This window comes from Canis lupus, chromosome 3, assembly GCF_048164855.1.
Source record: "Canis lupus baileyi chromosome 3, mCanLup2.hap1, whole genome shotgun sequence".
NCBI lineage: Eukaryota > Metazoa > Chordata > Mammalia > Carnivora > Canidae > Canis > Canis lupus.
In genome coordinates this window covers 26,692,128-26,706,258 of record NC_132840.1, presented here as the reverse complement: position 1 = coordinate 26,706,258, position 14,131 = coordinate 26,692,128, and the positions used below count along the sequence as shown (strand labels likewise).

Below are 14,131 nucleotides of genomic sequence, written 5' to 3'. Positions count from 1 at the left end.
GTTTGAACCACTCAATGTTCACATTAGTCTCATCCTAAGTAATCAGGCCACTGACCCAACTGTCAGTCCACATCAGCGTCAAGCTCCATATGAAGAACTAAAGAAAATCTAATTAAAAGCCCAAGAAAAAATCCACTTTAATCAAAGCTGCAACCCAAAGACCAAGGGACTTTACAGTAGGAAAAAATCCAAAAACACGAAAAAATGAGTAACAAGAAAAGAGATGTCAAAGAGGAAAAAGATGAGAAATTTTAAAGGACTAAAACCAAACTAATCAAAAATAACTTTCCAGGGCAGCCCCGGTGGCACAGCAGTTTGGCGCCGCCTGCAGCCCAGGGCGTGATCCTGGAGACCCTGGATCAAGTCCCATGTCGGGCTCTCTGCATGGAGCCTGCTTCTCCCTCTGCCTGTGTCTCTGCCTATCTCTCTCTCTCTGCATCTCTATGAATAAATAAATAAAATCTCTAAAAAATAAATAAATAAATAACTTTCCAAACAGAGGAAGCATAAAAAGATGGAGAAATAATGGAAAATGGGAGGGTTAAAGTGCAGAGAATCACAATTTTAAGGATATTTTACTAAGAAGAATAGGAAATTAAATGATTATGACTTTATAAAATCAAAAGAAAAAGATGATACATTCGATTCTATCAAAATCAACAGAAAACCATCTATACCATGAGCCTGGGTTGACATCTTTTCCCATGGGGAACAACCACACAGATGAGGGTCCTAGACTTGGCCAATAACAAGGGCCATTATTCTACAGAGTCCCTGCACAGGAGCTCCCTATTAGATGGGAGCCAAACACATAAGACAAAAAAAGTTTAATTAAAAAAACTCAGTCTTACAAATTACCGGTATGCTTTTCTCCAAAAATATCTGTGTGAATTATAATCAGGAACACATACAGGCCAGAACATTACTGTTCTTAATGTGAAACAATGTAATCACCATATCAAAAACACACACATACACACATTAGTAGATGTTATGAAGTCTCTGAAATAAAAAATGATCAGAGTAACTACAAAGGAGTTGAATCAACTATCTAAAAAAACTGACTAATTTTAAACACCATATTTTAAAAAATCTTTTTACCTCAAAAGCTTTATTCATGTCAGAGTTCACGTTTTAAAATTTTTCAGAGAAACTTGAAAATTTGTACCACCTCCAACAGTTGGAAATCAGTTTCAACTATGAGTTATTTAAAAGAAATCACTCACAGCACTGAGATTCCAAAGCAGTTGTCATGCACAATTCCATGTCAGAACCCAACTAGCACTACTGCACTCCTGGAAAGACGCCTACAGACTAGAAAAATAACAGCAAAAGTTGCATTTCCCATTTCATATTTTGAGCCTAATATGCTGATTAGTTTGGCAAGAAAGAGAAGACCTCAAGTTCAGCCTGACAGTTATTTACTACAAATAATAAAGCAATGGTTGGCACTCAATTTTAAAATAAATAACTAAAACCCACAGGGTATATACTTTAAAATGCATTTTTTTTTCAAGATTTTATTTATTTATTCATGAGAGATACAGAGAGAGAGGCAGAGACACAGGTAGAGGGAGAAGCAGGCTCCTCCAGGGAGCCTGATGTGGGACGTGTTTTGGGGACTCCAGGGTTGCGCCCTGAGCCGAAGGCAGACACTCAGCCACTGAGCCATCCAGGCGTTCCGGGTGTATACTTTAAAAGGGTAAACTTTATGGTATGTGAGTTAGATCTTAATAAAGGTTTTTGGTTGGTTGGTTGGTTGTTTTTTGTTGTTGTTGTTGTTTGGAGAAGAGGGAGAGGGAGGGGTAAAGAAAATCTGGGGCACCTGGATGGTTCAGTCAGTTATCTGCCTTCCGCTCAGGTCATGATCCCAGGATCCTGGGATTGAGCCCCCCTGCTGAGCAGGGAGCCTACTTCTCCCTCTCCCACTCCCCTTGCTTGTGCTCTCTCACTCTGTCAAAGAAATAAAATAAGGAGGGAGGGGAAGGGAGGGAAGGAGAGGGGAGATCTTAAGCAGGCTCCACACCCACCATGGAGCCAATTGCCAGTCTCAACCTCACACCCTGAGATCTCCACCTACGCCAAAATCAAGAGTCAGACTCTGAATCAACAGGGTTACCCAGGCACCCCAAGCCACTTTTTTTTTAAATAAATAAATGTTACTTAGAAAGTATTCCATATAATATAAACCACCTGGCTCTATTACTGAACATCCACAAAATGTGTATTTTAAGGGCACCTAGCTGGCTCAGTCGGAAGAGCACAGGGTCTTGAGTTCAAGCTCCACACTGGGTATAGAGATTACTTAAATAAATATAAACTTTTTTTTAATGTGTATTCTAAATTTTGATATATAAAAAGATCATCGGAGACACCTGGATGGCTCAATGGTTGAGCGTCTGCCTTTGGCTCAGGGCATGATCCTGCAGTCCCAGGATCAAGTCCCACATTGGGCTTCCCTGCATGGAACCTGCTTCTCCCTCTGCCTCCATTTCTGCCTCTCTCTGTGTGTCTCTCATGAATAAATAAAATGTTTAAAGAAAAAAAAATTATCAACTTATGATCAAAGAAATGCAAATTAAAATGATATTGTATACTTTTCACCTATCAGGTTAACAAAGATTAAAAACTTTCATAATACCCAGGGTTGGTGAGAAAATAAAGACATTGAAACCTAAAGCACTCTTTGTGCACACTGACATATCTGGGAGGGCAATTTACTAATAGCTTTCAAAATTAAAAATGTACAGAGGTGCCTGGATGGCTCAATCAGTTAAGCAGTTGCGTTCAGCTCAGGTCATGATCTCAGCATCTTGGGATCAAGGCCCACATCAGGCTCCCAGCTTAGTGGGAAATCTGTTTCTCCCTCTTCCTCTTCCCCTCCCCCCCACCTGTATGTGTGCACATTCTCTCAAAAAAATTTTTTAGTTTTTTTAAAAATTAAAAATGTAAAAAAATAAAATAAAATAAAAATAAAAATGTACATACCTGTGGATTCAGCAATTCCATTTCTAAGAATTTATACTACAGATATGCCTATACAGCTGTATGGGTACAAGAATTAAAAAAAAAAAAAAAAAAAAAAAAAAAAACCCTGAACTAATTTAAGTGTCCATTCATGGGAAATTATACACCCACACAATACCCACTATGTTGTCAAAAAAAAAAAAAGACCTGAGGTATTACTACAGGTATTGACTTGAATATGTGGTTGTTGAGCAACTGGGTGGCTCAGTCAGTTAAGTGTCTGCCTTCGGATCAGATCATGTCAGGGTCCTGGGAGGAGTCCCATATCCTCCAGCAACTTGCTCAGTGGGAAGTCTGCTTTTCCTTCTCCCTCTGCCCCTCCCCCAGCTTTTGTTCTCACTCACTCTCAAATAAATAAATAAAATCTTAAAAAAAAAATATGTGCTTGAAATTAAATAAAGAAGCAAAATTCACAATAGTATGTATAGTTATGTATACATGTGTTTATGTATGCATAGAAAATGTCTGAAAGAATATTGGGGGAACAAGTATTACTCTTTTTGAACTGTAGGAATGTGATTACAGTGAGCATATATTAAGTTTTATAACTACAATTTGTATTAAATGTGAATGAATCAGGCTCTCAAAGTCTTCCCCTGGTGTTAAATCTCCCCTTGTTATATGACCCCAACTGGTTTTTCCAAAGCTTCATGGTTCCAGCCAAACCAGTCTCTTCTTCCCTTGAGAAATCAGCCCAAAGGACTCCTCTCCAAAATACTCTTACAACTTGGTCTGAACAGCTACAAGCAACAGCTTCAAATATAAATTACTGCAGTTGAAAGAACTACATATGCCTGCATCTGCTACAGAACATTTTAAAAGAATTTAAAAAAAGGAAATCAAAACGCATTTAATAATCCTCATCATAGAAGCAGCCAAAGTACTCCCCACTTCCCATCTTTCCAGTCTTGGTTGCCTTTGCTCCATGCAATTTCCTGCCTGAAATCCTCTTAGCTACTTATCACATGTCCAAATCCTAACAATTCTTCAAAACACAGGTTAAATACCTCCTCCTACACCAAATCTTCCCTAATGCCCCCAGCCAAAGTTAATTCTCTTGAGGCTCTTTCCTATATCAAGTACTCAACTGTGTACTGGTCTTTTTCCTATTGGTGAGAAAACTCCTCAAGAGCACAAATGTGTATGCCTCATTTCATACATAAACTGATATTTCACTACAGCATATAAGAAAATGGCAAGAGTCTAAAAATAAAAAGCACAGGTTTTTCCTATTTATTTTAATTAGATAATATTTATGTACCACAAACAGTAAGAGTATGAAAGGTAAGGATTCCTCTCTATCCCCCTCCCCGGTACCCTGGTATGCCTCCTTAAAAGGCAATCACTACGGGGCACCTGGGTGGCTCAGTGGGTTTGAGCCTTAGACTGGGTTTCAGCAGAAGTCATGATCTTTGGGTCATGAGATCCAGCCTCCTCTCCCCGCCCCCCTCTTTCTCTCTCTGAAATAAGTAATTATTTTTTTTTTTTAAGATTTTATTTATTTATTCACAAGAGACACACACACAGAGAGAGAGAGGCAGAGACACAGGCAGAGGGAGAAGCAGGCCCCATGCAGGGAGCCCGAGGTGGGACTCGATCCCGGATCTCCAGGATCAGGCCCTGGGCTAAAGGTGGCGCTAAACACTGGTTTAGCCACCTGGGCTGCCCAATTTTTTTTTTTTTTTTTTTTTTTTAAAGGCTATCACTAGCACCAGTTTCTTACACAGGGTTTCAAGTAGTCCTTAGATACAACTTTATGATGCATTCCCTAACTTTGGGTCTAAGGTGACAAAAATAATCTGTAAACAGCATTTAAAAGTAAATTTATTTATAACAATTACACAATTGCATACAGTGTACCTACATGCTGAGGCAAATAAAATATGACAACCAACAGATGAAAAGATAAACTATGTCCTCTGACTTACAAAACTAAAGTCACCCTGAGCTCTGGGAGGAAAAATCACTGTTCACTATCAGAATAAATGCAGACTCTTTTCAAGCATACCATCAACCAAGTTATTCAAAGTTTTTTTATAGTATAAAACCCACTTAAGAAAAAAAAAAAACCCACTTAAGGATTCCATTAAGACTCCAAAATCTCACTAAGCTACGAAAAAGGTGCTAAGTCATTACAAATAAAATATTTAAAAAGAATGTAGGGGCACCTGAGTGGCTCAGTGGTTGAGTGTCTCTGCCTTTGGCTCAGGGAGTGATCCTGGAGACCCAGGATCGAGTCTCACATCAGGCTTTCTGCAGGGAGCCTGCTTCTCCCTCTGCCTGTATCTCTGCTTCTCTCTCTGTGTGTCTCTCATGAATAAATAAAATCTTCAAAAAAATAAAAAATAAAATAAATAAAGAATGTAGATATTTTGGAAAGCTGGATATCTTAAGAAATATTAGTAGAAAAAAAAAAGAAATATTAGTAGAGTATTAATAAAGCATTTCTCAATATCATAACAAAATGCACATTTTCTAATTTATAAATAGTAGGAATTAAATGTTTCTAAAAGGTCTTTAATCATAGTGTATAAAAACTTAGGAAATTTCAGTCATTATTCCTAAACTAAAGAATCACACGGGAAAAAAAATACATGGCAGATTATGCTATAAAGATCAGGATGTTCAAGTCAGAAGGAAGTCAGTTGTCTTATTAGAAAATTTACCTAGCAATAAAAATCTGAAGCCATCATTAGATCAAAAAAAGTTTAGTTTAAAATTCTATACTGAATACTAAACTCACTGTAATAGACAGTATTCTTTTAAGATTTTATTTTTAAGTAATCTCTACACCCAACATGGGGTTCGAACTCACAACTCCAAGATCAAGAGTCACATGCTCTACTGACCAAGCCAGCCAAGCACTCCAGAGGCTGGTATTCTTAGAAAAAATACTGAAGGGCAAATTACCCAATGTGTTAATACCACGTTATCCCTTGGGATTTGAGGCAGGCACAGAGTGCCAGCTGTCTTGCAATATATGGATTTTTCCCTTCTTCCAAACTAAAGAAATCTCCAATTTCTTTTGACTATGCACACAGCCATCTCCAGGAAAGACTACATTTTCAGATTCCCTTGCAGCCACATGTGGCCTTGTGCTTTTGTTATAATTAAAGGGAAAGAGCAGAAGAGATGTGTGTAACTTCTGGAAAGATGGGGATGTACCCAGCTTTTACCCTTCCCACCTCCCCCCTGGTGAGAATGCAGAACTGACCACAAAAATTAGAGATGCTCTTTGACTAAAAGGAGAACTCTGGGACTTCTAGTGATCATGAAGTTACCATACTAGCTCAGGGCTGTCCATGGTTTACATGAAAGAAAGGAAACTTCTACCTTGGTCAAGCCATTGTTATTCTGGGTTTCTGTCACTCACTACTATACCTAATCCTACTTAAAACAAGGGAAACCACAAAGAAAGAATACTGTATGTATTTATAACATACTACTTCATTAAACAACTTCTAATACAAATTTTATACTTTCTAGGATTAAAATAAGAACTTTTTTGAGTGGCAGCCTGGATGGCTCAGCGGTTTAGCACCACCTTCAGCCAAGGGCGTGATCCTGGAGACCTAGGATCAAGTCCCACGTCAGGCTCCCTGCATGGAGCCTGCTTCCCCCTCTGCCTGTGTCTCTGCCTCTCTCTGTGCGTCTCTCGTGAATAAATAAATAAAATCTTAAAAAAAAAAAAAAACTTTGAGGATTCAAAAAACAAGCACTGAAATGTCTTTCTATACTATATGTGAGATATAAAAATATCTTTATCAAGAATTTGTCCAAAAATAAGCTTCCTTAATATTCTTTGAGGTCAGGATATTAAGCCAGATCTCTTGCATCGTCAACCTCAATAGACTATACAATAATATTATCCAATCATTCACTTAACAAATGAATACCGACTACATTCTTCACATGCTAGATGCAAAGGATGTAGAGGTGACAAAAGCAGATATGGCCTGTGCCCTCCTAGAGTTAACAGCAATATACCTGAGGTTGCAGAATATGAGGGCAACACTCCAAATGCCTCTCTTCTAGCTTCCAAGTTTATTATCCCCCTTCTGCTATCATGTTCTTGTTTCAGACTGAGTATAACATGATTAGGCTTCAACTCTGCTCTACTAACATAATCATATGTAATCATATTCCTCAAAGATTATACTCCCATTACCAAAATTAAAATCAGCATATTACCAAAATGCCATAGCAGCTATCATATCATTAATGGTGGACCACTTTTCCAAATGGCAAATCTCATTTTCACATAACATTTCTCCTTAATTTCATCTCAAAGAGTAATCTTATCCTTAAATTTAAAAAATACTTTGGAAAAAAAAAAAATACTTTGCTGTTTGCCCTAACTTCCAGGGAATGTCCTTAAAAAAAAAAAAAAAAAAAAAAAAAAAAAAAAGTCAGAATGTAGGGCTCCTAGACAGATGGCCAATCATAGATGGCCAATCATGTTTAGTTATTCCTCACAGGCTAAACCAAGCTCACTACAGAGCAGAAGCTAGACCAACAAGATGCCTTGCACTCTCTCTTCATCCTTTGCCTTCTTGAACCCCTCTAAGAGGAGGGAATACTAATCTGATTGAGTCAGAGTCCAAAACACTGATTGGACTTGTTTATAAATTTGAAGACTAAAGCAGATTAAATGGACACCTCAGTGGCTCAGCAGTTGAGCATCTGCCTTGGGCTCAGGGCGTGATCCTGGGATCTGGAATCGAGTCCCGCACTGGGCTCCCTGCATGGAGCCTGCTTCTCCCTCTATGTCTCTGCCCCTCTCTCTCTCATGAATAAATAAAAATAAATAAATGCAAATTAAATATAATACATATATATGAGGGTTTGCTATCTTGTACTTGCTTATTTTACTCTCTTTGGGTCTTCTGTAAAGTAGCCAGCCTAAGAATAGTAAGATAGTGGGATTTAGGGACGACTGGGTAGCTCAGTGGTTGAGCATCTGCCTTGGGCTCAGGGTGTGATCCCACAGTCCCAGGACCGAGTCCCACATCGGGCTCCCTGCATGGAGCCTGCTTCTCCCTCTGCCTATGTCTCTGCCTCTCTGTGCGTGTCTGTCATGAATAAATAAAATAAAATCTAAAAAAAAAAAAGATAGTGGGATTTAGGAGGAAGGGAGATCCCTTGCCTAGCTTGTAGGTTTAAGCAATATGCTACAACCCAGGATACTAGACAGCTCTGTTTTGGCCAAAAGCCCAACTAATAATAAAATAATACTTTGAATTTCCCACTTGCCATTGTTCTACTTATATAAATCTCCTTCAGGAACATCACAAAAGAAACTAAGCTATGACATTCTGATCATTTATTAATACCCCAAACCTTGCCATTACTCTATGGTCTGTGTCATTCACTTGGTATTTAACCATGTACATACAATTCTGTAGCATTTCCTATATCCAAGAAATAATGAAAGTTTTAGTTGGTAATTTAGAACTTATGTGAACCCTCAAGAGTTGACCCATTGCTCCTATGTATCTCCTGGTTATTGAGTATTGCAGATAACAAAGGAAGCAAACAATGGAAAGTTAGAGCTCTAAGTAACAATCATAATAGTAAATAGTTTTTAAAAGCTAGTACTTATTGAACCCTTGCTATTTCCCAGATACATTTTAAGCATCTTATGTATATCAATTACTTTGGTCCTCACAATAAACTTGTTAGATGAGTACTATTATTATCCTCTATTTTACAGATGAGCAAACTAAGACCCAGAGGGGTTAAGAAAACTTGCCTAAAGTCACAGTTATTAAGCAGTAGACTGGAGATTGAGTCTTGAGCTCTTAACTACTTTGTTACATAGTATGATGGTTAAGAGTGGACAAAAACTGGTAAATTTTGAGGCTCAGTACCCAAAAGCCATCCAAGGAGACAGAGGGCAACATGGATCAGGACCTCAGGAAAGAGATTAGGGTTCTATTTATAAACTTGCAGATTGGACACACCAGATAGAACAAGGTCACACTGGAAAACAGTGCTGAGGGAGAAGTTAATCAACAGAATCGGGATCCCGGGATGGCTCAGCGGTTTGACATCTGCCTTCAACCTATGGCGTGATCCTGGAGTCCAGGGATCCAGTCCCACATCGGGCTCCCGGCATGGAACCCGCTTCTCCCTCTGCCTGTGTCTCTGCCTCTCTCTCTCTCTCTCTCTGTGTCTCTCATGAATAGATAAACAAAATCTTTAAAAAAAAAAAAAATCAACAGAATCATGAGAAACAGCAATATTTAAATACAAAGTATTTAAAGTGTTAAAAGTTGACATTTTTGGCCAAACTAATAATGCAGTAGGGTGGTATTTTTGTATGTTATATACACAAAACATATACTATATTACAAATCGAAATATATAACAGATACACCTACTCTACAGGAACTAGAACATAATTTCAGTATAACGACTACAGGTTTATGGTAGGATCTCTGTTTTTATTGTACTGTTGGTCATAACTAAATTTTTCATGCTGTATCTTTAGGCAAGAACACTACATACAGAACTGTTCCTATGAGAGAAAATAACCCGCTTTAAGATCTATCTTGGGGATCCCTGGGTGGCTCAGCAGTTTGGCCCATGCCTTTGCCTCAGGGCATGATCCTGGAGTCCCAGGATGGAGTCCCACATCAGGCTCCCTGTAGGGAGCCTGCTTCTCCCTCTGCCTATGTCTCTGCCCTCCCCCTCTCTCTGCATCTCTCATGAATAAATAAATAAAATCTTAAAAAAAAAATCTATCTTCAGGAATTTTTTCCAGGGTATAAATCTGTGAAAATAAAAATGGCCTAAACACATGACCACCTTTCAATGATTTTAAGATGCCCAATGTTTACATTTGTAAAGCACTGGAACTTTACAATTTACAGACAGGTCTCACACAGTTTAATTGTTAGCATTTTTTTTCATTCTTAGCAGTACATAAAATGATGGTACATCTTACTACTGACCACATCTTAGATACAATGAAATGTGTCTTTCAGAATACATTTAATTCCACATATAAATATATATACTGGTGTAATTAAAGGAAAACTTTCTGATTTCATGGGGTTTATGGATCTAATGGAAAGGACGTGATTTAACATTAAGTTATAAGAGCAAGTAATAAACATTAACACAAGATATGAATATCTTTTCACCATTTTTCAATGCTGCCATAATGGTGCACATGAATGTCTTGGCTGATGCTCTCAAGAGCATCAGCAGTGCTGAAAAGAGAACAAATGCCAAGTTCTTATTAGGCCATGCTCCAAAGTCGTTGTCCGGTTTCTAACTGTGATGATGAAGCATGGTTACATTACTGAATTTGAAATCACTGATGTTCATGGAGCTGGGAAAATCGCTGTGAACCTCATGGGCAGTTTAAACACATGTGGAGTGATCAGCCCCAGATCTGATGTGCAACTCAAAGATCTAAAAAATGGCATAATAACTACTCCTATCCCACTAGTTTGGTTTCATTGTACTAACAACCTCAGCTGGCATCATGGACCATGAAGAAGCAAGACAAAACACACAGGAGCAAAAATCCTGGGATTCTTTTTCTCAGGATGTAATACATATATGCAAATAGAATGCCTCAATGAACACCCCCCCACCAAAAAAAAAGTGTTATTAAAGTAAGTGGAAAGGTAAAAGACCTGAAGAAAAGAGAAAAGGTACTTAATTGGTAGGAACTCAGAATGGCCAAGTCAAAAAAACAACAACAAAAAACAACCTAAGGCAGGTATCTTAACTGATGAAATTAAATCTGGCATGCCTGAGTGGCGCAGTCGGCTAAGCATTCAACTCTTGATTTCAGTTCAGGTCATGATCTCAGGGTCCTAGGATCTAGCCCTGCATCAGGCTCCACACTCAGCAGGGAATCTACTCAGAGATTTCTCTTCCTCTCCCTCTCCCCCTCCCTCTCTGTCTCTTCCAAGAAAAAGGAAGAGATTAAATCTGTTCTAAGAACAATAGAAAGAAGGTAGAGAATAAATGATACCTGAACAAGGGTGGAAGGAGATGAGTAATATGAGGTCATGGTCACACCACTCTCCTCTAAGAACAGCAACTACTCTCTAGTCAAAGTAAAGCACTGCTTGAGGATAACTAATCAAAAGGGAAAACATTTTTAAGTCTTCTTTATTTTTCTCCTTTGAATCCCTCTAGTGGTTTTATTTTATTTTTTTAAGCTCTAATTTACTTATTCACGAGAGACAGAAAGAGAGAGAGAGAGACATAGGCAGAGAGAGAGAAGCAGGGTCCCCATGGGGAGCCCGATTCAGAACTTGATCCCAGGACCCCAGGATTACAACCTGAGCCCGAGGCAGATGCTCACCCTCTGAGCTACTCAGGCGCCCCCTCTAGTGGTTTGTTTTTTTTTTTTAATTTTTATTTATTTATGATAGTCACAGAGAGAGAGAGAGAGAGAGAGAGGCAGAGACACAGGCAGAGGGAGAAGCAGGCTCCATGCACCGGGAGCCCAACGTGGGATTCGATCCCGGGTCTCCAGGATCGCGCCCTGGGCCAAAGGCAGGCGCCAAACCGCTGCGCCACCCAGGGATCCCCCTCTAGTGGTTTTAAAATAAATCTACAAACCTTTAATACTCCTCTCTTCAAGAGGTGGAGCTTAATTCCCTTCCCTTTACACATGGGCTGGACTTAATGACTTGTTTTAAAGAAATACAATATGATAGAGGGGATGGTGTGTAACTCCTGAGACTAGGTCAGAAAAGGCATTGAGGGAGCAATGCCTGAGGGGCTCAGTCAGTTGAGCATCTAACTCTTGGATCTCAGCTCTGGTCACAATCTCAGGGTCGTGGAATCAAGCCCTATTACCACATTGGGCTCTGTGCAGGGAATCTGCTTGGGATTCTCTCTGCCTCTTCTCTGAACTCACTCACACACTTGCTTGCTTTCTCTCTCTCTCAAAAATAAATAAATAATTTTTTAAAAAATAAAAAAGGAAAAAGGAAGAAAAGGCATTGAAGACTCCTCGTTGCTTCTTTCTCACTCTCCTTCTGATCACTCCTCCTGGGGAAAACCAAACACCACATCATGAGGTCACTCAGGTAACCACACAGAGAGCAACTGAGGCTTCTTCCTACAGAGGCCTTCTGCCCAAAGTCAACTGAGTAAGCCATGTGGAAGTAGAGCTTCCAGCCCCAGTCAAGCCTTCAGATGACTGCACCCCAGCTGGTATCTTGATTGCAACCTCAAGAGAGATCTGAAGCTAGAACCAGTGAAGCTGAGCCACTCCCAAATGAATGACCTTAGAAACTATAAGATAATAAATATTTACTGTGCTGTCACCAAGTCTTGAGGTAATTTTTTTATACAGCAATACATAACTAATTAGACAACCCCGGGATCCCTGGGTGGCGCAGCGGTTTGGCGCCTGCCTTTGGCCCAGGGCGCGATCCTGGAGACCTGGGATCGAATCCCACGTCGGGCTCCTGGTGCATGGAGCCTGCTTCTCCCTCTGCCTGTGTCTCTGCCTGCCTCTCTCTCTCTCTCTCTCTCTCTGTGACTACCATAAATAAATTAAAAAAAAAAAAAAAAAGAATACAAAGTCTTTAAAAAAATAATAATAATTAGACAACCCCATGGCACTTTGTGTCTCTAAAGCACTTATGTTTATCTTCTAACAGTTATGTGTATAAAGACAGCCAGTATAGTCATTTCCGGAAAGCTGTTCTCCTCATCTTTATATGTCTACAAGGCTAACCTCCATGAACTATACAGTCAAGGACTTGAGGTAGCTTTTTTTTTTTTTTAATATGTGTTCATTCTTGCCAGTGCTTATTATACACTGCAGATATCAAAAATGAGGTGATCGGGCAGCCTGAGTGGCTCAGGGGTTTAGCGCCGCCTTCAGCCCAGGGCATGATCCTGGAGACCCAGGATCGAGTCCCACGTGAGGCTCCCTGCATGGAGCCTGCTTCTCCCTCTGCCTGTGTCTCTGCCTCTCTCTCTCTCTCTCTGTCTCTCATGAATAAATAAATAAAATTTTTTAAAAATGAGGTGACTATATCCTGAATAAGTGCATAGCTAGTGGAGTGGGGTAAAAAAGAAAATACTGATTTGACTGATCTGATTTAAAGATGGAATGAGGGATTATAGATATAAAAATAAAAAATAACTCTAGAATGGGGCCCCTGGCTAGATCAGAGAGTAGAGCATGTGACTCCTGATCTCGGGGTCATGAGTCTGAGCTCCACATTGGTGGAGAGATTACTTAAAACATACACATACACAGCCTCCAGAAGAGGAAAAGGTAGTCATTTTGTATCCCTGGAAGTACATTAATTTTACATGTGTTTCCTCAAATTTTACATGTGTTTCCTCAAATTCTATAGTTCTTATGGGAACTACAGAATATTAGTTCCCATAAAAAGGCCACACATAGGGACGCCTGAGTGGCTCAGTGGTTGAGCATCTGCCTTCAGCTCAGGTCATGATCCCAGAAATCCAGGATTGAGTCCCACAACGGGCTCCTTGCATGGAGACTGCTTCTCCTTCTGCCTGTGTCTCTGCCTCTCTCTGCCTCTCTCTGTGTGTCTCTCATGAATAAATAAAATCTTTAAAAAAAAAAAAAAAAGAAGGTCACACATACTCTTTGGGGAAGAAAAAAATAACAAATGAAACAAATAGACAAACGATAAAAAAAAAAACCCTCTGTAAACTACAGGATATTTCTGAGCCTTTAAGGTATTAATAAGCATTACAAATTTACTTGAGGGTGAAGGGAAGGGATAATTGGGTGATGGGCATTAAGAAGGGCACTTGATATAACGAGCACGAGGTGTTATATGCAAATGATGAATCATTAAACTCTATCCCTGAAACTAATAATACAGTATATTCTAACTAAAGTGAATTTAAATAAAGGATAAAAAATAATAACAATAAAAATAAATTTACCTGAACTCAAAACACCTGAAATATTTGCAGTATATTAGTATGCCATGAATAAAGTTTGGGAAACAAGGACTTGGGTAGGCAGGAAGGTAGACCACCACGTAAGTGGGTAAATTCCCAGGAAAAACACAACAAGACAGATGTAATAATATGATCTCATCTAGAAAAGAAATCTTAACTGACTACCATTTAT

At 39.2% G+C, this 14,131-nt stretch overlaps 1 protein-coding gene across 5 annotated transcripts in view; it reads right to left on the bottom strand.

The window, feature by feature from the left end:
• Positions 1 to 14,131, bottom strand: part of RERE (arginine-glutamic acid dipeptide repeats) — a 408,653-nt gene that overhangs the window by 387,639 nt on the left and 6,883 nt on the right. Inside the window, exon 1 of one of the 5 annotated variants that reach the window (XM_072819774.1) lies at positions 1,102 to 1,178. The exons of the other annotated variants lie outside the window; for them this stretch is intronic. The gene's annotated coding sequence lies outside the window, so the exon portion shown is untranslated. Of the gene's footprint in view, positions 1 to 1,101; positions 1,179 to 14,131 lie in introns of those variants that run through there. 5 annotated transcript variants of the gene reach the window in all.